At 32.6% G+C, this 26,144-nt stretch overlaps 1 long non-coding RNA gene across 1 annotated transcript; it reads right to left on the bottom strand.

Annotated features, from left to right (window-relative positions):
• Positions 1-5,862: 5,862 nt before the first annotated feature.
• On the bottom strand, positions 5,863-20,275 carry LOC140700472 (uncharacterized). The gene is made up of 4 exons (XR_012078869.1): positions 20,188-20,275; positions 18,803-18,862; positions 8,475-8,600; positions 5,863-6,000 (listed from the first exon to the last, which is right to left on the bottom strand). It is a non-coding gene; the product is annotated as an uncharacterized lncRNA (long non-coding RNA).
• Positions 20,276-26,144: the final 5,869 nt, after the last annotated feature.

The raw sequence follows: 26,144 nt of genomic DNA on the forward strand, positions 1-26,144 counted from the left end.
TCTTCTATACGTAATTTGTTGAGAGTTTTTATCATAAAATGATGTTGAATTTTGTCAGATGTCTTTATCTATTGCAGTGACCATATGATTTTCATTGTTTATTCTGTTAATGTGGTACATCACATTAATTGATTTGGTTGTGTTGAATCATCTTTGTATCCCATGGATAAATTCCACTTGGTCATAATGAGTGATCCTTTTAATACGCTGTTGAATTTGGTTTGCTGGTTTTCTGTTGAGGATTTTTGCATCTATGTTCATCAGTGATATTGGCCTGTATTTTTCTTTTCTTGTATTATCTTATTATTTTTTTTTTTTTTGTAGTTTCTTACCTGGTTTTGTTTTTAGGGTAATTCTGATCTCCTAAAATGAGTTTGGAAGTGTTCTTTCCTCTTCAATATTTTGGTAGACTTTGGCATATAATTGTTCACAGTAGTCTCATAAGCCATTTAATGTCTGTGGCATCAGTTGTAGTGTTACTTTTATTTCTGATTCTATTTATTTGAATCTTCTTTATTTTTTTCTTAGTTAATCAAGGTAATGGTTTGTTGATTTTGTTTATCTTTTCAAAAAATCTCGCTTAGTTTTGTTGTTCTTTTCTATATTTTCTATTTATTTCATTTATTTCTGTTCTGATTTTTTTATTTCCTTCCTTCTGCTAAGTTTGGGCTTAGTTTCTTCTTCTGTTTCTAGTTCCTTGAGGTGTAAAATTAGGCAGCTTACTGAGATCTTTGTTTTTCCTTAATGTAAATTTTTATTACTATAAATTGCCTCTTAGAACCAACTTTGCTACATGTCATAAATTCTGGTATTGTTTCTTATGAAGGTGCTCCATCACTCACCTAAGTTTATTTTTCTTTAATCCTTTGTCATATGTAAAAGTTATTTTCTTGTCTGAATGGATACTTTCAAATATCCTATCCTCACATTCACAGATTTCCTCCACGGCTTATTCAAGTCTGGTGTAGATTTTCTCTACTGCATTTTTCACTTCCTAAATCGCAATTTTTAAATGTAGAATTTTTTTTTACTGAGTTCCGTTTCTGTTGAATCTTGTTTTGTTCACGTGATGTTTTCTTGACTTTGTTAATGTCTCTCTGTGTGCTTTTGTAGCTTGCTGATCTTCCTTAAAATGATCATTTTAAACTCTTTATCAGGAAATTCATTCATCTCCATTTCTTTGGGGTCAGTAACTGGAAATCTGTTTAATTCCTTTGGTGGTGTCATGTTTGACTTTTCATTTTCCTTGAAGTCTTGCACTTTTGTTTTTCTTGTTTCAAGTAGTTGCCTCCTCCATTCTTTACTGACTGGCTTCAGAAAGAGTTACCTTTACCTGTTTCTCCATCCAGCTAAAGGTTTTGAGGATTTCTCAGACTTCTTCTAAGGCTATGCCTGGCTCGCATTCCTATTGAGGTAGGTGGGGATGGTATTTTTAAGATTGTATGCCCTCTTTCAGTCTCACAAATCCAGGACAGGTGTTATGAGCATCTTATTTGTTTTTTCCTGGGCAGTTCCCTGAAATTCTCAAGTTTGTGTCTTTTCCCAATCCCAGAGAGTAGGGCTGGCTTTCTGCACTCATTCAGTAGCCGTCTACAAAGGCTCACTCTCGATGTCCACGGGAGCACACCCTGGGAATTAGCATAAAGGCGGGGATAAAGTGTGTGGAGTGTTGGGATGCCCCTGGACCAGTAGAGAGGTCCACAGGTGAGGTGTCTCCAGTGGCTTTTTGGCAGATTCCTTGATGGAATCCATGAATGGGTAGTAGGAAGAACTGTGAAATGATTAGTAGTGTCCCAAAGTATTTTTTTTTAATTCAGTCAATTGAATCTGAGATGTATTTAGAAAGAAGGTAATTTTTATTCCCTGATAATATTATCACTATTATAGATGATAATTTAGATTGTGCCTCACAATATAAAAATTCAAAATAGAATAAAAAGACAATGCTCTTTTCCAGTGATAGTGCCAGCATTATTGAAAAAGAATGGATGAGAATGTGCAAAATATAAATTTTTAAAAGTATTATGTTCTTTGACAGTGACTCTATGGGCATACACAGCAGATGAAGAAACATTTGTTTAAAGAAATCTGAACTTTGGCAAGAACTCTGACTCTTTGCTATTTGAAATAAGACCTGTGTCATCCCTATTCCTCCTAGCTTAGGGAGATATAAACTCCTCTCCAGATTAAAATAATCAGAAGCACAGGGCTCCCTCTCCCCCAAGATCCCAGTCAGAAGGCTATTTTCTCAGGAAAGCAGGACACCATAATTTCTCATTTCTCCCCTAGCTACTTCTTGCTGAGGCTAAGTTCCATGTGAATACAGCTTAGAGATGGGGGCTCCCTTCTTTTGCTCATTCTTTATTCATGGAACGTAAGCTCTACCTTGGGTGCAACAATGCTGAATAAACTGGGGCCCCAGCCACCCCTGTTTCAGCTTTTGGGTGGAAGTTTCATGCTGGGCAAGGCAGAATTAGAAGACCTGTGGCTGCTGCCTCCCCATCTATCAAGTTCTCAGCTCCTAAAATGAAAGCGTCACTCAGAGAATTAGGCTATTGTCCCCACCTTCAACCCCCTCAACATCAGAGTTATGGTTCAGAGATTTTGTCCCAGAGAAAGGAGCAGGATATAGAACACAGACTTCAAATTCCTTTCAAGTGAACCTAATAAAAATTTGTAGAATACTCTACCCAACAGGAGCAGAACACACAGTCTTCTCAAGAGCTCATGGACTATTCTCCAAGAGAGACCATGTACTCAGCCAAAAAAACCACACTTCAATATATTTAAAAGCATATAAATAATTTTAAAAGTAGATTGTCTGACAATAATAGAATGAAACTCAAAACTCATGTATTAGAAATAAATTTGGGAAACTAACAAATATATGGGAATCAAACAACATATTCCCAAATAACAGATAGGTCAAAGAAGAAATCACAGGTGAAATTAGAAAGTATTTTGGGATGGATGAAAATGAAGACACAGTACATCAAAACTTTGGGGATGTAGCTAAAGAAATGCTTAGAAGGAAATTTATAGATGTAAATGCCTATATTAAAAAAGAAGGAAGATATCAAATCAAAAACCTAAACTTCCACCTGCCATTAGAAAAAGATGAGCAAATTAAATCTAAAGCTAGAAGAAAGATGGAAAGAATAAAGATTAGAGTATACCTGAATGAAATAAAAAATAGAAAAACAAGAAAAAATCAGTGAAACCAAAAGCCAGTTTTTGAAAAAAAAATTTTTTAATAATAAACTTGTGGCTAGATTGACCAAGAAGCAAACAGAAAAGACAAATTCCTAGAATCAGAAACAGAAGAGGGAAGACTACTCTGAACTTTGCTGAAATAAAAAGGGTTATAGAAGAATACTCTGAATAATTGTATGCCAATAAATTGGACAACTTAGATAAAATGAAAAAAAAGTCTAGAAAATCAAGGAAACTAGAGACATACACACACAATGAAGAACAAATGTTGAGAATTAAAAGAGGGCAAAAGATGTTAACTTCACAATGGAAAGTTTAAGAACAGTGCCAGGATTATGTAAGTATCGGATAGTAAAATCTTGATATTACTGATTACTTTGTGTTCACAAATGACTACAGTTCATCCCCTGATGTCATGAACATGTGGTTCTAGACAAAAGGAGTAAGTATTGATATACTATTGATGATTTGGCCAGAAGAGAAGTCATTCAATGTATTTTAGATGAAAAATATTTAACATTGAAAAAAACCCTCAACACAATATTTGGAAAAACTGAGGGATTGAAAATTGTGATGGAGTCAGTAAAGTTTGAGGGAGTTAAGAGAAAATTTCTGTTCTCTCCTTTTCCACTTTCCAGGTCTTGAACATGTGCTTCTCATTGACAAATCTGAGTAGGAAAAATAGGAAATGGATTCTGAGAAGTGCATGAGAGACTTTAGAATGTGGTAGTAGTGACCCCTTTGCCCCTCAAAAAAAAAAAAGAACACTATTATGTAATACTTAACATTTCTATCTAACTGAACAGTTTAAAAGCCATATATATATGGAAATCCAAGTCTTCTAATGGAAGGATCATCATGTTCTATCACAGTTCCTTCTGTTGTGCTAACAAAATCCCCTGTGTTCTTTTTTAACAAAGAGTGAGATCTATACTTGTTTTGAGATTTGCTTCATTCTAGTTCTATTGATAAAATAAGTGTTAGACATATGCTATAAAGCTCTATTAGCATTACTTTGCTTTTTTGAACATATTTTTCCTTCTCTATACAGCCGAATTCTTACTATCTTTTCCATAATGCTATCAAAAGATAATATAGTTTCATTTTTTAAAAATATAACCAAATTTATATATTGAAAAACTATATGGATGATACCATTTGCAAATATTTTCTTCCATTCAATAGGTTGTTTTTTCTTTTTGTTGATAATTTCCTTTGCTATGCCAAAGCTTTTAAGTTTGATTAGACCCCATTTGTTTATTTTTATTTTTGTTTCTTTTGCCTTAGGAGACACATACAGAAAGATACTGCTATGATTTAGATCATAGTGTTCTGCCTATGTTCTCTTCTAGAAGTTTTATGGGTTCAGGTCTTACTATTAGGTCTTTAATCCACTTTGAGTTTATTTTTTTATATGGCTTTACTGTTCTAATTATTCTGCTCTTGTAGCTGTCCAGTTTTCCCAGCACCACTTATTAAATAGATTGTTTTTTCTCCATTGTATATTCTTGACTCCTTTTCTATAGATTAACTAACCATAGGTGTGTGGGTTTATTTCCAGGCCCTCTGGCTCTTTATTATATTCTACTGGTCTACGTGTCTATTTTTGTGCCAGTACCATGCTGTTTTGATTACTGTTCCTTTGTAGTATAATCTGAAGTCTGGGAGTATGATACCTCTAGCTTTATTCTTTTTTCTCAAGATTACTTTAGCAATTCAGAGTTTTGTGGTTCCATGTAAATTTCAGGATTATTTACTCTTATGAAAAATATCATGGATATTTTGATGGTGATTGCATTAAATCTATAGACTGCTTGTGGTAGTCTAGCTATTTTAGCAATATTAATTCTTTTGATCCAAGGGCACAGGATTTCTTTTCATTTCTTTGTATTATCTTCAACTTCCTTCATCAGTGTTTTATAGATTTCAGAGTATAGGCCTTCGACCTCCTTGGTTAAGTTTATTCTTGGTATTTTATTCTTTTGGATGCAACTTTAAATATAATTTTTTAACTTTCTTTGATGATAGTTTTTATTATGAATGAATATTGAATTTTTTCAAATACCTTTTCTGTGTCTATTGAGATAATCTTATAATTTTTATCCTTCCTTTTGTTAATGTGGTGTATCACACTGATTTTGAATGCTAAACCATCCTCATGTCCCTAGAATAAAATTCCACTTGATCATGGTGTATAATCCTTTTTATATATTGCTGGATTCAGTTTCCTAATATATAAACAGCTCATACAACACAATATCAAAAAAATAAAATAAAAATTTAGGTAGAATTGAGATTTGGAAATGTTAACCACTATATATAAAAATAGACTTAAAAAACAAGTTTCTTCTGTATAGCACAGGGAACTATAATCAATATCTTTCAATAACCTCTAATAAAAAAGAATATGAAAATAAAAAAATTAAAAATAAAAATAAACATAGTGTAGGGATTGCTGCAAAAAAAAAATTAGGCAGATGAATAGATGTTTTTCCAAAGAAGGCATACAGATGGCTAACAGGCACATGAAAAGTTGTTCAGCATCACTAATTATTAGAGAAATGCGTATCAAAACAACGAGATACCACCTCACCCCTAAAGGATAGCTATCATTAAAAAGTCTACAAATAACAAATGTTGGAGAAAATGTAGAGAAGAGTGAACACTTTTATAGTGCTGATGGGAATGTAAATTGGTGTAGTCCTCTGGAAACAGTATAGAGGTTTCTAGAGAAAACCAAAACTAGAACTACTATATGATCCAGCAATTCCACTCCTGGGTATGTATCTGAAAAAAAAAAAAAAAACAGAAACATTAATTGGTAAAGATACACACACATCAATATTCATCATAGTACTATTTACAGTAGACTAGATATGGAAGCAACCCAAATGCTCATCAACTACATAAAGAGGATGTAGTGTATATTCATATCTAAATCTATGTCTATCTCTGTCATTATAGATATTGGTGATATAGATACAGATGATGGAATATTTCTCAGCCATAATATAAAAGAATAAAATTCTACCATTGACAGAAACATGGATGGACTTAGAGAATATTATTCTTATTCTGAAATAAGTCAAAGAGTGAAAGATAAACACTATGATATCACTTATTTGTGAAATCTAAAAAATAATATAAACAGATATTTAAGTGAAACAGAAACAGATTAACACAAATAGAAGATAAACTAGTGGTTATAGCAGGAAGAGGGAAAGAGGGAGGGCAAATTAAGGGTATGGGATTGAGATAAACAAACTACTATATATAAAATAGATAAGCAACAAGTATAACACGGAAGTATAGCCCATTATCTTTCAATAACTTTTAATGGATTATAATCTGTAAAAATAATGAATCTCACTGTTACACACTTGAAACTAATATAATATTGTAAATCAACTACAGTTCAATAAAAAATCTACATATATGTGTATATGTGATTTTGTCTCTGAATTAGTTATTACTAAATTTTGACAACATTCTCTTTGCTGTTTAGCAATTAAGCTGTAAACATCTAAAAAGTTAAAAAGGCCATGTATTCACTTCCCACTTAAGAAAGTGCAGATAAGTAAATAATTTGGATTACCAAGAAAAGTTGGAAAAGCTGTTTGAAATTTATATTGGCAATTAATTTTTTATTATGATCAAATTTGCTAAAGGGTTATATGATATTGAGCATCTGTGATTATTTGAATTTTGGAGTTTGTATATCTACTTCTTAAAATATATTTAAACTAAAGGCATAAATGTATCTTATGTATTGTATTTAAACATATTCATAAAAGCATGTTTTTTAATGACAAATTCATTAATATTCTTTTTTTTCAAAATTTGTTTTGGAACCTTAGTAATTTTATTTCATTTTATATACCATTTTTTCATTCATCTTCCAGTGTATATAAAAACCTAGTAATTGAAAATATCAATGCACAGAGTAAATTTTAATAATGAAAATACTAGGGGAGAAACATGTTTCATTCAACAAAGCAGATGTAGTAAATTGAAGATCATGATTTGATCCTATTAATAATAGCTATAAATTATAAAAGTGACTAATTAGTGTCCTCTGAAAAGTAAAATAACAACTTATATTTTAGAAGGACACAAAATACCATGCATCAAAAATGCTACCACAAAATATTATTTGGGCACAAAAATACTATTCTGGTACCTTATTTAATTTCCAGGTCCTGGATATATTCTGACCAATTTCTATTTGACCTAAGAAGGTTGTAGTAAATGTAAGCTCCAATTTGCTGAATGTGCTATTTGCTATTAAAGTAAAACATACTTTAAATTATTTTATTAAATTGGATTGCAAATTCAATTCCTTTTAAAACAGGAATTGTTCCTAATAAAAATGATTTTTGAGTATGAAGTTACCTCTCCATCCTTGTTTTGCAAAGATTATGGGCAGCTTTTAATAAAACTGCTAACACCTCTATCCCTATAATATTATATACTCAAGAGAAAGAGATACAAAGTAAAAATGTGCAACATATTTTACTCAATTGGCTATAAACTCTCTGATGCATTTCCAGGTGCTGAAAATAGGCTTCCTTGATGCATTTCAGGAATAAATCCTTTGTATCTGATTAAAATGCAGATAAGCATCATAAACTATTGTAATTTGAAAGGACTGAACTCATGCTGCAATCTGCCTCCATCTGCTTTCAGGTGTAAAGCAGGAGGGAGTTTTGAGGAAAGTATCACTGACTCCAACTGAGGTTAAAATTCAGAAAATTAAACATGCCAGTCTGATCTTCCCAATATTTTTGTATCTGCATTTATGTTATTTTGTTATGTGCCTGTGTAGGTTTAGAACATCTGCATAATCATATCACTGTTTATTATGACAAAGTGTGTTAAAAAATTTTTTTCACAAATATGGTGCCATACATGTATGGGGGAAAGAAACAGCTAAAATTACTGGCAGAGTTTTGAAAGAGCTTTGGAATTAAATTGACTGCCATGGGCTCATTTCTTCAGTAAAGTGTTTACCTCTTCCAACATTTTTCAGCAAATATGAGAGCAGTAAAATGAAGCCATACCTACTGAGCAGGAACCAGTTAAATAGCAGATGCTCAGCTGAAAGTCATTGCTGCTGGGGTGGGAGCAGAGAGAAAGGGGCTTTGGAAAAGATGCACTTAGGTATGAAACCTAAGTCTTCTGCCTAATAATTGTGTGGTTCATGGGAATTCTTAAATTTTCTCTGAGCTTCAACTTTATCTTTGATAGATCATGATACTTACGCGTCTGTCGGGTTTATGAGAGGATCGTGGTTAGAAATCACCTAGTGGAGTGTCTGTATGCTGCTGGTGTGAAATGCATGATGGCCTGTTTTCACTCTGGTTGTTATCTACAGCTGTTCTGTAGACCTTTGTTAAAGGTAATGAGAACGAGGCATCATCAGTATTCAACAGTGTTCACTGAGCTTATTCCCATGCTTCTAAAAGTCCTCTGTAGTAATTTTCACATTTTGTATCTTTTGTCTTCACATGAATAATAAAATACAGAATCATATTCTGAATCATTAAATAACTGTCTAATATTAGGGCCTGGACTTTTGTTTGTGCTTAGAAACATTTTAGTTCCAAGTAGTGTTATTTTCAAATGTGCAGGCTATTTGGAAGATTATGGAGATGGTCTTCACAATGCCTTACAGAGAAGTGACAGTGATAGCATGGTATGCTATAGATTGGATAAAGGTTTCATAGGTGAAGGAAGCTGAGAATAGGGCCATCACGTGATCTACTGGAGTGTGAAGAGGCCAGTCCCATAAGAAAAGGAACCATTGCCATCAGTACCATTGACCCAATGAAAATGGCACTTTAACTTCAGACCAAATCATCATTTAGCATATTTAATTAATGCCATTTGTGTTAATATTACAATTTTGCAAAATATAAATTTATTCAAAGATCATTTTGCATTTCATGTTATATAGAAGCCATAATCATAAGAAAAGTAAAAAAAAACCTAGTTTTACACATTATATATATCTAAATAATGTTTAAATGAAAATTAACTCTAGAAGCATGAAAGAATTTTGCATTAGAATCATTTTTCTAGTTCTGCAGATAAACTGAAATGCATTAATAAATGATTTTGAACAATTAAAAACAGCTATCTCTTTGAAAGAAAGAAAAAGTCCCATTTTATACTATATATGAGGCTTAAAAAATAAAGCAATATTAAAATACAGCACAAGAATATATATCTACAGTACAGATTATGTAATATTAAATTTGTATTTGGTAAAAAAAATTTAAGCAACAAATAACAGATGAAAGACTAAAATTGAGTAAACTGTACTTAATTGCCTTTGGTAGATCAAAAATTGTCACAAATTGACGAATACATATAGTTTGACCTAATATTTGTGATATTTATCACATAAGGATTTAATATTTCCACTTTATACCCAAAATTATACATGTTAATGAAATGGCGAAAATGACCATAACAAAAACCAGTAAGGAATATAATGAGGAAATTCACAGAAAAGAAAAAGCAAATGGTCTTCTAACGAAAATGGGTTCCACTGCACTAGATGTCAAGGACAAGATGATTGAAACAATGAGATCTTTTAAAAAAAATCGGGTTGACAGAAATCTGAAAGATTGATCGTATTCAGTGTAGCCAAGTATGTCTGAGAACCACAACTTCCATCCAGTGGAACTGGACATTACTCCAAGCTTTGTGGAATTTGTCCAGCAGCATTTTTAAACATTGAAGTGCACATAGCCACTGAACCAGTATCTCATCTGGGCTTTTATCCAGTAGAAATTGAAGTGTCGTTGCATATAAATAATGTACTGCAAGGAGTTTTACTGTATTTTACTTGAAATAAAATAAATAAAAGCAAAAGCAATCTCAGTATCTATCAGTAGGAAATAGTGAATAAATCATGATGAATCAGTCTCAGAGGTTAGCTTCTATATGTTTATTTTGAGAAAAATTTATTGTCCAGTGAGCAAAGCATAGAATAATGTTTTGCTATAATTTTTTAAAAAAACTTATGCTTATATAAAAACCTTGAAAATATATCTTCCAAATTGTTACTCTGTTTAGTAAGAAATGGGATTTTGGTAGAAGAAGATGATAATTTTAATATACTTGATACTTTTGTGTTGTTGACCTGGGTACAATGTGCAGTATTACTGGAAATAAATATATACATCAATTTAAGAATATGAAAGAAAAATTGCAAAGAACTTCCTTCTTTTACGTGTCTTTATTGTTCAATTTATCTGCATTAAAAATTTTCTAAGATTGTGAATGCTGAGTCAAAGAAGACACAATTAAATGTTTAATCATATGGCCAAATTCCATTAAAAATATTTTACCATTCTGTAATGTAATTCCTATTGGCAGAATTAACAAATGTAGCCTCAACAGCAGTCCTCATTATATTCCTTTACTTTTTTTCCCCTAATCTAATAGGCAACACTTTATTCCTCTGTGTCTTGTTTGTATTTCACATACTTGACAAATACATAACACTCAACCCATGAATAGATATCCATTGGATTATTAGTGAGATTTAAATTATTTCATGGAATTTTTGAGTTGTATATTTCTTCCTTTTGATTATAACATGTATCAAGTTATCTACTGAGAATTTTTGATTTGTATTCTTTAAATATCTGAAAATAATACACATTGAACTTGTACTGCTATTTCATTTGTAATATAAGGTAAAGGGAGAGACTGAAAGCTAGCTGCTAAATAATTTTGAGTGATTTCTGAATATTAAAGATTGCATAGAATTAAGAAAGTTGAGATTCTTTTAGGAATATAATAGACATTGCATTTTAAAATATATTTTTCACATTGGAGAGCAATAAACAATTTTATGGAAATAATTTATTTTTTATTGATTTTTATTCTTAATATTTTGAACTATTCATGAAGGATAATTGAATTCATGTGCAGAATATATTTTCACAGAAAGACTGCTTAAATAAGCTAAAACTGCTAACAAAATGAAATAAAGGAATAGTTAAACTTTTTAGACTGTTTAAATACAGTATTAAACTTAAAAATGCAAAGCTTGAAGGCCAGTGTTAGTATTTATTAGCAGATGTGTTGACCCTGATAAATAGAGTTCAGATTTTGGTTATTCAGTGGCAGATGCCATCACTGAAATGAAGAAAGAGCTACAATAAAGAGCTCAGACTGAAAGGAGTTTTGCCTTTAAAATGGGTTACTGCTGCCAGTGATTACTTTTGTTATTGAGAGAAAAGTCACTGAATATTTCATTTGCTTTCTTTTCAGTAGACGTTTTTGATAGCCTGAGTGAGTGTCCCTTTATGGGAAACTCATTTCCTCAAAACTCATTTTAAAGTAAATCCAAGAGATCTGAAGTCCCCAAGGGTCTTTTACTTTGTTCTCTAGTTTCTTAGTATTTCATGTGAAATATGTAGTCCTGAAGGCATAATGCTATTTAAAACACAAATTTTCTGAAAACTTCTCAGAGAGGAAATATTCTGATTTTGATTTTCTAAAATTTTATATGAAAGAGGTCATTGCTTCTTTGAAATAGTTTGTGTGAGCCAGAGGCAATTTAATACAATTTTAATGTCCTTATTTTCCCTTTTATATTCTTGCCCAGTTTGAGCCATTTTCTTATCTGTGTTTAAACGTGCCAAGAGAAGTAGTATGTTATTATTTATGTAGTTTTTAACTGTAAAAAAGTTCTAAGCTTGAAATACCTCATTTTAATTGACTTGCTTGGTTAATATGAAAAAAATTGGACTGCTGTTGAGGTTACATTTGTTAATTCTGCCATCACCAGGTATGGTCAGGGAACCGTTTGGTCTGTGTAAACCTCGGTGTCCTTAGGACTTCATTTCTCCATTCATAAGCTAAACATAATTGAATCCGCCCTTTAGGTATCACAATGGTGGAGAATACTTGACTAGACTGTTGTGTCAGATGATTGCTTTAGTGCATAGTAAATATTTAGATATTAACAAAGTTACCTTCTGGGATGAAAGATTGGAGAGAAGTTTAATTCACTATACTTTTTATTAACCAATAACTAACAGGAAAACAAGATTAAAATACTCCAAATCCTACCATTCTGTCAAATCAGCTACAGTGACATTTCTGTTCCCTTCCAACTGTTTTCCAGTTGAATTCATGAATTTTACATATTTGTAATCAGAGTATAGGCACAATTGGATTTCATTCAATCTTGAAGCCAAACAGATTGGCCCCAAACAGCATTGTTTGTGACTCTGGGGTCCTAACATAAACCATAATAAGTTCTCATTGACTCTGCTTCACCTAATGCTGAAGTATTTTGTTGAAATATTGAATTGTTAAAGAGTATTACTCATCATTTCACACTGAGTTATAAAATTCACAAAAATATAAACTGTTTCATGAAGACTCTTATTTCTATCCACAGATGCAAGATTTTTCTTACTCATGAAAATTTGAAAATATTATATATGGTCTTTGTATGTATATATTAATCTTATAACTAACAATAAGGCTCTCTGAGTACATCTCAGATAAACAAAATCAAATACATATATACTGGGTTATGGAAAGACCTTAATGAATGTGCATTACAATGACCTGAGAACTTGAGGATGTGAGCAAAAACTCCTACTTTTTGTAGATACTTATCCCAGAAAATCTATTAAGACATTGACCGTATCTTTTCCTATTAATGAAAGGCAGGGCAGAAGACATCAGCCTGAGTTAACTACTAATTAAAAATCATTCCTATGGATATATTATGCCAGCTTTCTAGAAGGTGAGCACAGTTTTATCTAGGCAACACAGCACATCCACATATCTTGCTTACAACTTGGCTTAATTTGTAGTTGTGTATTTTTTAACATCAGAAAAATTCTTTAAGATTAGAAAAGAATGTGAATGATCATGTGTGGCTTTTCTATGTAATTCAACAGCTAGTATATTTCTCCAGAAATATTTATTCATAACAGATATATTTGAAGTAAAACCTCCTGAGGGGCAACCAATTAGAGAGAGTAATTCTTCTAGATCTATGACTGAAGTGAAGACATATTTCAACAATCATTAGTATACTATTTGAGCGGATCAGCCCAGACCACTTATAAAAAGATTAGATTAGCATTGAGGAGAGAAGCAGTGCAGAGAATCAGAAGGCTGTGTGGTACATCTTGGTTTGGTAGTTAGCTTTCAGTTGCAGGAAACAGTTGCTGAAGCAATTCGTGGCAGACACAGATTTTATATGAGAAGTTAGATGCTTACCCATGACTTACAGGGCCCCTAGGCTTAACACTCAGAACCACTGCATGAAGAACTAGCTTGGCAGGGAGCTGCTCTCCCTGTTTGACTTTAAGGGAAGACCACTGTGGCTAGGTCCCAAGGGCTTGGAAGTCACTGATGCATCAGCTTCCTCTCAAGAACCGCACAGTGAGTAGACACAGGCCTCCTTTGCAGAAAACCCCAACAATTCTGTGCTTTTCTGCAGTAAAAGCTAAAGCAAAAGAGGAACCATCTCTCCGTACTTCTGCCTTCTAGATCTCACACTATGCATTCTAATGTCAGTATCTAATGCAAACTTAGAAACCTAAGTAAAAGAGAGTATTGGGAAATAGTTTTGTTTTCTAGCCTCCAGAAACAATGCAAATAGTGCTAAGTGCCAATCCACTATTCCTGGCAAACTTGGTGTACTTTTAATTCTTTATGAAATCTGAATATATACCAGGTAGGTTAATGATATGTCCTGGGTTGCTTGGAGCAGTACTGAGATGTGTCTGTCATTCCACCATAATTATAAATTGTGCCCCCTTTTACTCTTAATGAGTTCTGGTTTGGAAGATAAACTCCATATGCACTTTACCTTTATATCTGTATATCTTACCCTTCAGGGTACAATAAGGAAAGAGGGAAATGCCAGCTAACTGGTCCACATCTTATTCTTCAACACCCAAAACCAGACTGTGAAGGAATTGTTAGCATTTTAGCTTAGCAAAGATGTAAGACTTGGAGATGATAATAACTAGCCCATCATGGTCACACAGAAAATAAGAGATAAAGTGGGAGTGATTTTAAATTTAAGCCTGTCCAACTTCCAAGGACGTGATTATTGGTTAATTATGTGGCTGTTAACTATAATCAATTCTGTACTGATAACTGTTGTTTCTGTCAAATTTATCATGGACTTTAAGCATTTTATTTTCATGCATTATTCATTAATTAATTCTACAAGTACTATTTGAGCACCTACTCTGAGCCAAACATTGATCTGTGCCCTAGGAATATAGTGATAGACCAAACAGACAAAAATTCTTACCCCTATGAAGCCTACTATCTAGAGAGAGGACATCTATTAAAAAAAAAAAGACTAAATGTATCAAATGATAAAAAGTGCTAAAGAGGAAAATACAGCAGATAGGCATGATAGGGGAAGCTGAGGGTGGGGTTGCTATTTAAATTGGGACAGTCACTGATAAAATACAGTTTCATTAGATAATGAAATAGTCAAGTTATCATGAAGGTATCTGTACAAGAACAATTAAGGCTAAAGCATGCATATTGTGGCAAGAATGAGTTTGGAGAGTCTGAAGGAGAGCAAGGAGGTCATGGATGAATAAGAGCCCTGGGTAACCCAAGGCTTTGGCTTGGAAGTGAACTAGAAGGCCAGTTTACTGATGCAGCACACTGGTGTATTTCAACCACCTACAGATATTCTCACTTTCTCACCTTGGTAAAAGAGTATTATTCAAAGGTGAGCTTTATAAAAATGGGTAATACACGTACATATTATCTAACTTATTTAATGCTCAAATCCCTCACCAAAAAAAAATACAGTAGTAGAAATGTGGCAAAGATTCAATGCAATTAGAAATACATGTGCCTAGTACACACTACTTGCTCAATCAATGAAGGCAGTTATTATTAGTTAAATGAAGAACAGCTTTTAATCAAATAAGCAGCAAAAATTGCTAATTGCATTCACTTTGCTGTTTATGAAGCAAATAACAGGATTATTAAATCTTATGCAAGATTTAATCATGCATCTATATATGTACATCATTAGCCTTAAACATTTTAACATGCATAATAGAGAAATCCAGCTGGTGTCAAATATAATGGCTGAAGATATTATAAGATTAAGAGAATTATTTAATTGCAAAATAAATTATGGAATTGTTGTTTGGTCTTAGGAAATGTATTCTAGAATATAGATCGAGCAATAACTACTGAGTATCTGTGATGGCTGAGGCTCTATGCCAGGTGTTGGCACTGCAAAAATCAGTATTTGTCAATCAGTAGTATAATTAATCAATAGCAATCACCTGTTAATATGGTAGATGATAAACTTGGAGCTCTCATTGGGTACTTTGGAACCCAAAGGAAACATCTCCCTCTGCTTTATCTGGAACTGAAGGCTTATGGATAGAGTCTTTCTGAGCAGGTGGATCCCAACTGTCTATCTATGTATCTATGTATCTATTCATCTTAATACATAGATATCCATTTCCTAATTATGTCTGGGAGGTGGGAGAAATTTTAAAATATCCATATAAATCAACTTTTTAGGGAAAAAAAATAGTATACTGAAGAGAGTTGCTAGGAAAAAATGATTCAAAGTACCCTATGAGAACCTCTGCAGGGGCTAGGTATGTGACCCAATATGAGAGAGATTTCTTGGTTCCTCCTAGGTATGGTGACACTTAGAGGAATAAGGTGTCTGTCTGAGAAACTTGTTAAGAAAGAAAAGTGCAAGGAATATGTATAGTGTGAAATGTAACTTTATAGGAACATGTAATCAATGAGTTCTGGAAATTGAAGAAATAGCCAACATTCTGGGAGACAAATTAAAGTAAAGCTATTTGAAAAGTAAACAATAAATCCTAAGAAGACAATTTAGATGTGCATATGAGCAGCTTCTTTCTACAACACTGAAATGAATATAGGTATTACTTCTACCATATTTAGTGAACACATACCAATTGCCAAGCCATTCTTTAGAGAGTGGTCAAGAAAGTATACTTTGTTCTTGTCCTCATGAAGCTAAGATTTGGGGGGTGTTGATAGAGATGGAGGTAGTAGTGGTGATAAGAAAGTCCTGTAAGTATACATTAATAGCAAAAATGTACAAAAACATCAAATTTAGTTGAATAAGTGTGTTTTTGAATGTGTGAGAGTGCATGAAATCCAAAGATTACTAAATAAAATGGACTCTAGTTCTCACTCTTCCATAATCTTGAACTGAAGGATCATAGGCAAGTTACTTAACCCTTCTGTGCCTCAGTTTTCTTATAGATAAAATGAAAGAAATGCACAACTTTCAGATAACACATTTAGTCCATTCCATGTTTCATATTCTCTAACTGCATTTTGTGTATAAAATATATATCATATTATGACTACATGTAAAAATTTTAACTATAAGAAAATAATAAAACAGGATTCACTTCAGGCTTACCTTGTATCAGATTCTGTGATGTTTTATTTATTTATTCTAACCATCTGATGAGTTAGGTACTACAAGATACTAATCAAAAAACATATATCAGTTAAGTAACAAATAAATGCCTCTGTTCTTATAAGGTTTAGAGGAAAGAGAAACATTTTCTATCTATACAAAAACTACCCTTCTTGTTTGGATGGATTTACAAGTATCTCTGTATCTGTGCTTCTCATGCTTGTGATGGTTAAATTAGGAAATACAAAAGATCCTTGCCCTCAAGGTGTCCACTGTTCTTAGAGGGGAGGGAGGAAGGAAGGAGAGAGAGAGATTGAGGTTGAGATATGATTTGTTAATACACATCATCATTCAGGCTTCATGAGGAAGAGTACAGAACACTGCTTGACTTAAGTATGGGAGAGCCAGTGTCAGCTTAAGAGAGGAGTTCATGTTGAGCTGGTTTGTACAATAATTAGAAGTGTATTCAAGCAAACAAAACAAGCTAGGGAAAAGACATTATAAATCAAGAGGACAGCCTGTAATCAGACAGGGACCGCACGAGTGAGCAGGGCACTCTGAAGAAGAGAAAGTAGTTCAGGTTGTCTGCGTAACCATGGGATACAAATGGGTGGGTCGTGGGAGATGGAGATATAAAAGTGGGCAGATATGATTGTAAAAAGTGTGTCCTCCAATGACATCCTTAGAAGATTGTGAGCAATGGAGTGATACTATCAGGATTATGCATTAATAAGAAATATTGTAAGGGAGTAAAAGAGAATGGGGGATATACTGCTTCTGAAACCACAGGACTGCATGACTGATTCAATACAAAAGGGGTAGAATGTGAGGGAGTGGAGAAAGATAAAGGTTATTCCCAGAATTTGTGGAAGTATTTTCTAGACAGAAATTGACGAAGTTGATTTAGGTATTTTATTCTGAACTATGCATATTATTTTAAAATGCTTCCTTGATTTTAATATCAAACATTGTTCAAGTGGTGGAACCTAATCTTTAAAGCAAAAATATTCTTTAAGGTCCGAAAGTCTCTCTATCTGGTTTGATGTGGGGACTATGGAACAAAGTATCCATTCTTGCCCTACACACATCTAGGTTCAAACAAGAAAAGGTAAGGTATGGTTGAAATGGCATCATAGAATACCACAAATTATCACTGTAAGTTTTTGAAAGGGGCCTGATTTTATTGATTAAAAAAATCTACAGATAAAATAAAACTTAAAGTGAGTTGTTTTAAATAGGATTTATAACCATGCATTTAATGGAAATTGTCTTCTTAAAAGGGCTTCTGAAGATCTAGGTAGAAATATAAGTGCCTAATCTATATTTTATCTCTTTGACCTTAAACTTACAAAAGACCATATAAAATTCTAGCAGCAATGTGGAGATAATCTCTGAGTTTCTCATTCAGCTAAAATTAAAGTTTTTTTATAGTTAACTCCCCATATTTCATGCTAATGTAGGATTAAAGATGATAAAATAAATGATACATGCGTGTACACACACAATCTTGTGCATATACACACACACACTCTATTCAGGAAGAATTGACCACATATTCCTAATCTATTCAAGGATTTCTTCACAGAATATATAAGCAACACTATATCACCAGTTTCATTAGTTTGAATTCCAATTCTGACACATATTTAAGTTTTTCTTTAATGCATGTTTTAGTACATTAACCTTTCTTGTACATAGACACTGCTGGAAAAAAGCTGTGTGTCATAAGAATAAAATATTTTTAAATCAAAATATGTTTTTCTTTTAAAATACATTGGAAAATACAGCTAACATACCAAACTGATGAAGCAATTAATATTATTATTAAAATGAAGCTAGATGGAAGCATTATGCTGTACACCAGAAATTGACACATTATTGTAAACTATACTTCAAATATATATATGTATATATGTATACACACATATGTATATATATACATACACATAATAAAGCTAGAAAAGAATGATTCAAATGAAATATTAAGTATATAACATTGGTGTAATATATGGCTATGGCTCAAATTATAGCAGTTATTTATGGAATAAAGTTTATGTTACATTTAAACAATCTTATTAGATGAAAAAAATGTGTTTTGAGATAGAGATCTGAAGATGTGTCCACTTGTCAGTAACTTACACTGAAGCGAAGGTCAGCATTCAGTTCAGTCACCACAGATAGTATGATCCAGTTGAGATACTGAAATAGTAGAGACTGTGGTTGGATTTAGGGTTTTTCCTTTGGCTTCAAAATCTACTTTTTAAAAAATACACAGAGAAAACACATGGCAAAACCTCTAAAGCACTGTACCTCTAATGGGGACAGCCCTTATAAATACCATACTCATTTATAGTCCAGGTAGAGGACAAGAAAAGTGTCAGTATTCTATCATAACATGTACTCTAACCAGTGAACCAAGAAAAGCTTAGGAAAAGCAACAGCTGAGTGAGACCTTGAGGACAATTCAGAAAAAGGGATAAAGCAAAGTATGTTGAAGATAGAAAGTTGAAAAATACAAAAAAAAAAGGGGGGAAGAAACAAAGAGAAGTTCCCTGAGATGTGAGATGCATTAGTGGAAGGGAGATTTCTGTGCTGAGATGGAAAGAAAGGATGGAAGCTAGGTACGAACTGACAGTTTTATGAATAGGTAGGGGGCCAAGAAGTTCTGGAAATTTCTGACTGGTAATCTGCATTTACTTGTTAACGTGGAGGCAGGTGTTCTTCGAGAAATTTATGTTTAGATGAGTGAAGTCGTAAAGGACGATACAATTGGAGGACAAATTTCAAATAAGTGTTTCTGAAAATGAGCTTGTTAAGTAGTAATGCTTTAGCGTTTGAGAGAGCCAGCTTCATACAACTCTGTTATCAAAGTCACTGGGTGAAAATATATAGTCATCTGTTCAAGTGAGCTACAGGCAAACTGATGTGATAAGGAAGAACTAGGTTTCAGGTAAAGGGAAGAGTTTTTTTTTTTAAATTTATAATATCTAAAATACAATTTTAAAGATATAGAGGATAATGGATCAAGGTTTTAAGGAAGTGTGACGCTAACTCAATGGGAATAATCACGAAGTAGTGAGAAGAGTGGGCACAGACAACTTATGAATAGAATTGGATTTAGTTATATAGTTATATTCTTTAGAAGTCTATGTCATAGTTCTTATTATAAAACTTCATTCATATAGGATAATTTAATTTAATTTTTCTATTGCTTAGAATTTAGAGTGTGTGTGAGTTTAAATATTTAAAGTCAAAATGACTCATATACCTTTCTTGGTCATGTGGCCACGCCTTAAAGGAAATGGCCCAAGGTCAGCTAGAGAATATTGTATCACACTTTCATTAAGCCTGCAACAATTAGAATTAATGGAATTTTCTGAACGAAATAAAGGTTATGCCAAGGTTTTGCTGACTGGGCTGCAACTTTACTGCCATGGATTAGATATAAAAATGATCTTAAGTAACTTTCTTGATAATTAAGTGCTGGTACACAAGCTTTCCAATTACTTTACAGAAATACTTACCTAGATACTATGATGATATCTAAAAAACAAATGTTTATTATTTCAGTATTCTCTATCACTCAGAAGAAGATTATGGGTAACATCAAACTAGAATATGCACTGTACTTGTACATATTTTTGATGCAAATCATTAGAATCTAGAAAACTGTACATTTTACTTCACAATAGTTGCCTAGCAACCTTCAGGAAATCAATAGTTTATTATACAAAGACTCTAATTTATATCTCCCTTCATATTTTTTTTCTCATTTTTTGTACTTACCCCATTTTAGCTTGAAGTTCTCATTCATCATTTAAAGCTCTAACTAAAAGTAATACTAAAGTTTGGGAGGCTGAGAAACTAACCAGTTTTTTTTCAATAGGGAAAGAAAGCATCATCAAACCTAGTTCCCAGTGTTGCTAATTTAAGTGTCAACAGTGATGCTGAGCGCTCGGGCAACATCCATCTGAAAGCCCCAGTTATTTCGGGCTTCTCTGTATTGATGTATTCGCAGAGGCAGGAGTTATTCTTAAAGAAGTTATGTGTCTTCTTACCCTTCACATTTTCATAAATAAAATTATCACTCAAAAAAGAAAGCATCATCAAACCTAAAACTATAATTAATGTATTTTAAATTAGCCTGTTCAGATTAACAAGAAAGTCACATCATACATCTGACCATATGCCAACAGGTACAAATGGCAATTGAACTTTCCAGGAGACTTAATAATTAAATGCATTTGACAGGAATCTAGTAAGATGCATTGATGAATAACTTTGTATGATCCTTTCTGTTAAAACATTGGCAGCCAGACAAATTTCATGTACAACAACACTAATATTGCCCTTTTTTATCTGGAAAAAGTTTTATAAACTGTACATGTTAAGTACACATAAAGTAGAAAATAAAAGTCACCAATAATCTTACCATACTGTACTTAAAATTGTGCCATATATTTTGGATACCATTATAGGATCATCACCATCAAAATAATCATCATTATCAAAATAGCTCACTTTTTTAGAGTTTTACTATGTACCTGGCTCTGTTTTAAGAACCTTTTATATTGTAACTCACGAAATCCCTATGAGATAGGCAGTATTACTATAATACCAATTTCATAGGTAAGCTAATTAAGAAAAGAGAAGTTACATAATTTGAAAATGTTATTAACATATACATAACATGGTAGAGCCAGCCTATAAGATGGCCAGTTAGCCTCCTTCAATCCTTTCCTAGAAGTTTTTTTTTCTTGTAGTATACATATTTAAGGTAATAGACAATACTCATATTTTTATAACATACTAGACACAGTTCTAAGTTCTTAACATACATTGATTTACTTAATCTTCACAAAATATGTATGAGCAGCTTCTACAATATTTTACAGGGAAGGAGACTATGGCAATCTGAGAAAAGAAAAAAATGTAAAAGTTCTTTTTAAAGTCAGTGATGAAAACTGTTCAGTGTTAGATAACAATATGGAAAAAGAAAGCAAAGTGCATAAACCAGCTTCATACTGAAATCCAGTTACACAGATTTATACTGTTCCAGAATTCTGTACTTTAGATGTGATCAAAGTAGGAAGATATCGCTGATTCAAAGAGATCAATGTCATAAGCATTGGGCTCTTAGTCCCTCAATTTTATTGTCGAAAACATGGCACATAACTTAAAGAATGTATTTCTGACAATTTTATACTATGCTTTGAGAAAAAAGAGAGCCCTCAGAAAACTATTGTTATTAATGAAAGCAGTGTAAAGAATCCAGCATTGTTGAACTGACACTTTCATAAAAGAAACGGAAATTTGCTTCTGTAAGTATTCTTCCTACTTCTGTTTTTTGGTATTAATTGTGTGCCTGAGTGGTTTTTCAAGTAAATTTCAGTGTTTTTCCTAGGTCAAAATACTATAATTCTTTTCTATCAAGCTGAGATTTAAAGATCATTTTTCATCTACTTTCCAGCATTTATGCTTTTAAATATTATCAAAATAAAGGTTTATTTTATTTGATTGCTTGCAGGAAAAGGCCACACTGTTTCTAAAATCCTAAATAAACATTTAGAAGTGTGTGGTAATTGAAAAGTCATAATCTGGCACCATAGTAACAGCCTGTTTATACAAGAGGATTTTGTGATTTTGAATATTGCTTGTCATCTAATCTGGCAAGAAGATATACTATCAAATATGTGCTTTATTTTGAAGAGACACAGCCTGTGGTTATGTAAAAGTATTCAACCTACACTGAACTATAGACTAAGTTCTAGTTGAATATTTTATGATGTAGCATCTACTTGTGGTTATCAATGTTACCATTTCATATAAACCACTTTCGAAAAAAATTATAATTTATTATCCAATTTCCACTCCATTTATTTTAGAAAAATGGATTCATATTTAATGAGTATTTACAATGCGGTCTTCATGTCAATAAGTTGAATTACTCTCTGGGCAAGTGTTTAAATCATCATTTATAAATCAATTCATATTTTAATATGCAGAGGGTGGCTGTTGAAAGGAATACAGTGACAAATCAATTTGTAAATTAAATGATCATTACCTAGTTTATCCCTTTGTATCTAGATAGATAAATGTTTGTTCATCTTTCTGAGTTCAAAGCACACTGTAGACCTAGAATTTTGGGAGGCTCAGTAGAAAGAATTAAAAGGCTGAAAATGAGATTAAGCAAGTTAACAGTGATTATAAAGCAATCACTATTAAATTTAAAAAAGGTTGCATGGTGAATATAAAAGTAGAAACAGATAATACAGCTGTGTGAATATAACACTTAGTTACCTGACCACATGCTACTTTTCACTAATAAGGCAGTATATTTCCAAGTTTCAAGAAATAAGCATTTGTCTTTAGTTCTCTTTAATGCTGTGCTAAGTGTTTTATTTCCTGTTCATAGCAAGCTGTGTCCTGCTTCAAAACACTAATCTGACAGGTCAAGTGAAGCTCTATTTAATAAATAGTGTTCTTTCTCTATACTGTACTTGGTTTCAGAAATGCATTGTATACATTGGAGACAAAGCACTGAAGAATTTCCAGTTATACATATACCCAAGCCAACTGATTGACCACTAAGCAAAATGTTTGTATAGAGGATGCATTTTAATCAACAAACTCCTTTGACCATAGAATGGTTTTTACTCCTCAATCACTATTTTCATAAACTTTCAGAAACATAAGACAATCCCTATGGACATAAATCACATAATGTTATAGAAAAATAAAGAGTCATTCCACCAAGAAAATATATCAGCATAGTAAGTTTTGTAAATTTTTATTAAAGTATAAATGAAAAGCCAAAACACATTTCTAAGTACTTGTATATGTCTCCAAACAAATAATTATCAAAATTGGTCACCTGACATAGAATATTGGGTGTAGCTCAATTATACATCCAGGAAAATGATTGTATCTTGAGTATGTGCATTTGAGATTGTTTGGATTAAAAATCACAGTTCAGACATTGTTCTAAAAACTTTGCAGTAGAAAGTGTCTCCTTTTTTGAATCTAGGCTTGGCCATGTGACTTGTTTACAATCTTTCTGAGTTCAACCCACACTCTAATGTCAATTAAACATTAGCAAATATGGTACAAGCAGAGATTGAAAGGTGGTTGTGTAATGGGGCTTGCTCTCTTGCTGAACATGGAATTCTGATATCATCACACGAACGGCCTGAGCCAGCCTGATGAAGGTCCGTGTAGAGAACTGTGGCACTATGGTTCATGGCCCACTGCTGGGTCTGTGAGTGAGGCCATACCACGTTACCTACATCCAGTCAGTCCACCAGCTGATGACAGAAATCAGCTAAGCAGCCTAGACCCAAAGGCCATCAGTGACACACAGGATTGTATTACACAACAAAGGCTAGTTGTTTTAAACCACTAGATTTGGGGTTATATGTTACACAACAAAAGATAACTCATATGTTACTGGAATCAAACAGATGTAAGTATAATTCTTGGATGTAAAACATACTGGCAATTTCACCTTAGACAAATGACTGACATTTTCTGACACTTAGTTTGCTATTTCATAAAATGAAGAGGCTAAAAATTATTTTAGAATTTTTGTATATAAATTGGTACAATAATGTAGATAAAGTGCTTAATACTATGCCTGGCAAATATTACATACATTTTAATTCCATTACTTTATTTTTAAAATCCCACAAGTTGAATACCAAGTCTCTGAAAATAAAAGAGAAGAACAAAATAGTCTAAGAGAAAATTTTAAATTTTATGATATTTTTTCTTTTATATATATTTGCTATCAGAGACTGTAAGCTTGGTGAGTTAATCAGGGTGCTTCAAAAAAAGAGCAGAAATATGAAACTTGTCAGTGCATCTCCCCCCTAGAAAGGTATATAAAACTAAAACTGTACATTTATTGTACTGTTAATATAAATAGTGTAGAATTATGATACCATTAATATAGCAGATGTATAAAACTAATGCCATGTAATTGTTCTTTATCATTATATCTCTGGAGCTATTCTGGATGTATGTGTATGGAAAATTTCCTCACCAGCTCTCTTAATTATTTAAACAGAATCCACTTAGTTCAGTGATCTCACCAACTAACCCCAAATGAACAAAATAAAATTTTCTCAACTAGAAATAGACTGACAGATTAAAACATAAACATCATTTTCTAATTAGACTTGGAAAAAACTTAATGTGTTTATTTCAATGTTAGAATTATTGCAAGAACTCACAAAAAGGGCAACACTTTAAATATATAAAATCATAAAATATCTGTAAGTTTAATTTTTTTTAATTTAAATGCAAGGCTCAGGCTGGGAAAAATAGTTGTAATAAATTAGCAAATGTTTTAGTTAACCAAATATTTTGTTACATACCCACCCCATGTCTGATAAAATAATAGTTCAGAAGAATTCAATGAAAAGTGAAATAGACAGCCAGGCATTTATTCACTTCATTTATTCATTCATTCTGCACATATTTATTGTGTCTGTAATATATCGGATACAAATCTAGTTTCCAGATACTCCATGGTAAAAAATAATAATAACATAGCCATGGCTCTGAAGAAACTATGGGAGGAAAATATGCATATTAAATAATAAAACACACAGATATGATTGTCACACACTTTTAAGTCTTATGAAAGAAAGAGATAGCTAACTGCCCAAGAGCAATAACAAAATGTGTAAAGGAAGGACCTCTTTCTAGGAACACAGGGAAGGAGTACTGAGCATATTTGGGGGTATTGAGAATAAAGATAGTATTCAAAAATAGGTTACTACTAAAAGTGAATTTTTACCAGAAAAGGAGGGATCCAGTTGAATGTGCCTGCGGGAAAAATCAGGTTAAATTTGAAAAACTAAAATGTGTTTAATATTGTTAAATTGTTTCATGGTACACAAAGAGCTTTAGTCATTATTTTAAGGAAATTTTCCTCAGTCTGTGTGTCTCTTGAATGTAAGAGATTTTATTTCCCTCTATTCTTACTACCACATTCTTAGACTGTGAGAAAGCCACAGTATTAATTCAACATTAATGGTTCTTATTCCCAAATCAACACAAACATAAACTACTATCATGAGGAGCTGTAACTCCCAGAGTTATTGGCACTGCTATATGCCTATAATGAATGGCAATAGTGCTTTGTGTTGATTATTTATTCTCTAAATGCATAGAGTAAAAAAGGTAATTTCAGGAGACATATGAGGACAGAATTTTGGCTATCTCAGAAGGTGGTATCCATGTAGTAGAAGAGTGGATACCTTTTTTGTTTCTGTTTTGATTGGTTGGAGTAACAGATTCTGTATTTCTGAATTATGAGTGGTTAGTGCAGCTGAGCCCAAGCCTCTTCCTACTTATTTCCTGAATGTGAGATGTTGTTTTTGCCAATAAGCATGCATAGTTCTCATTGTGTTTATTAGTCCAGTTTCTTCTACATTCTATTTGGTCCTCGATCTTCAACATGCATTCTGAATCACAT

The sequence above is a fragment of the Vicugna pacos genome, chromosome 12 (genome assembly GCF_048564905.1).
Source record: "Vicugna pacos chromosome 12, VicPac4, whole genome shotgun sequence".
Taxonomy (NCBI): Eukaryota; Metazoa; Chordata; class Mammalia; order Artiodactyla; family Camelidae; genus Vicugna; species Vicugna pacos.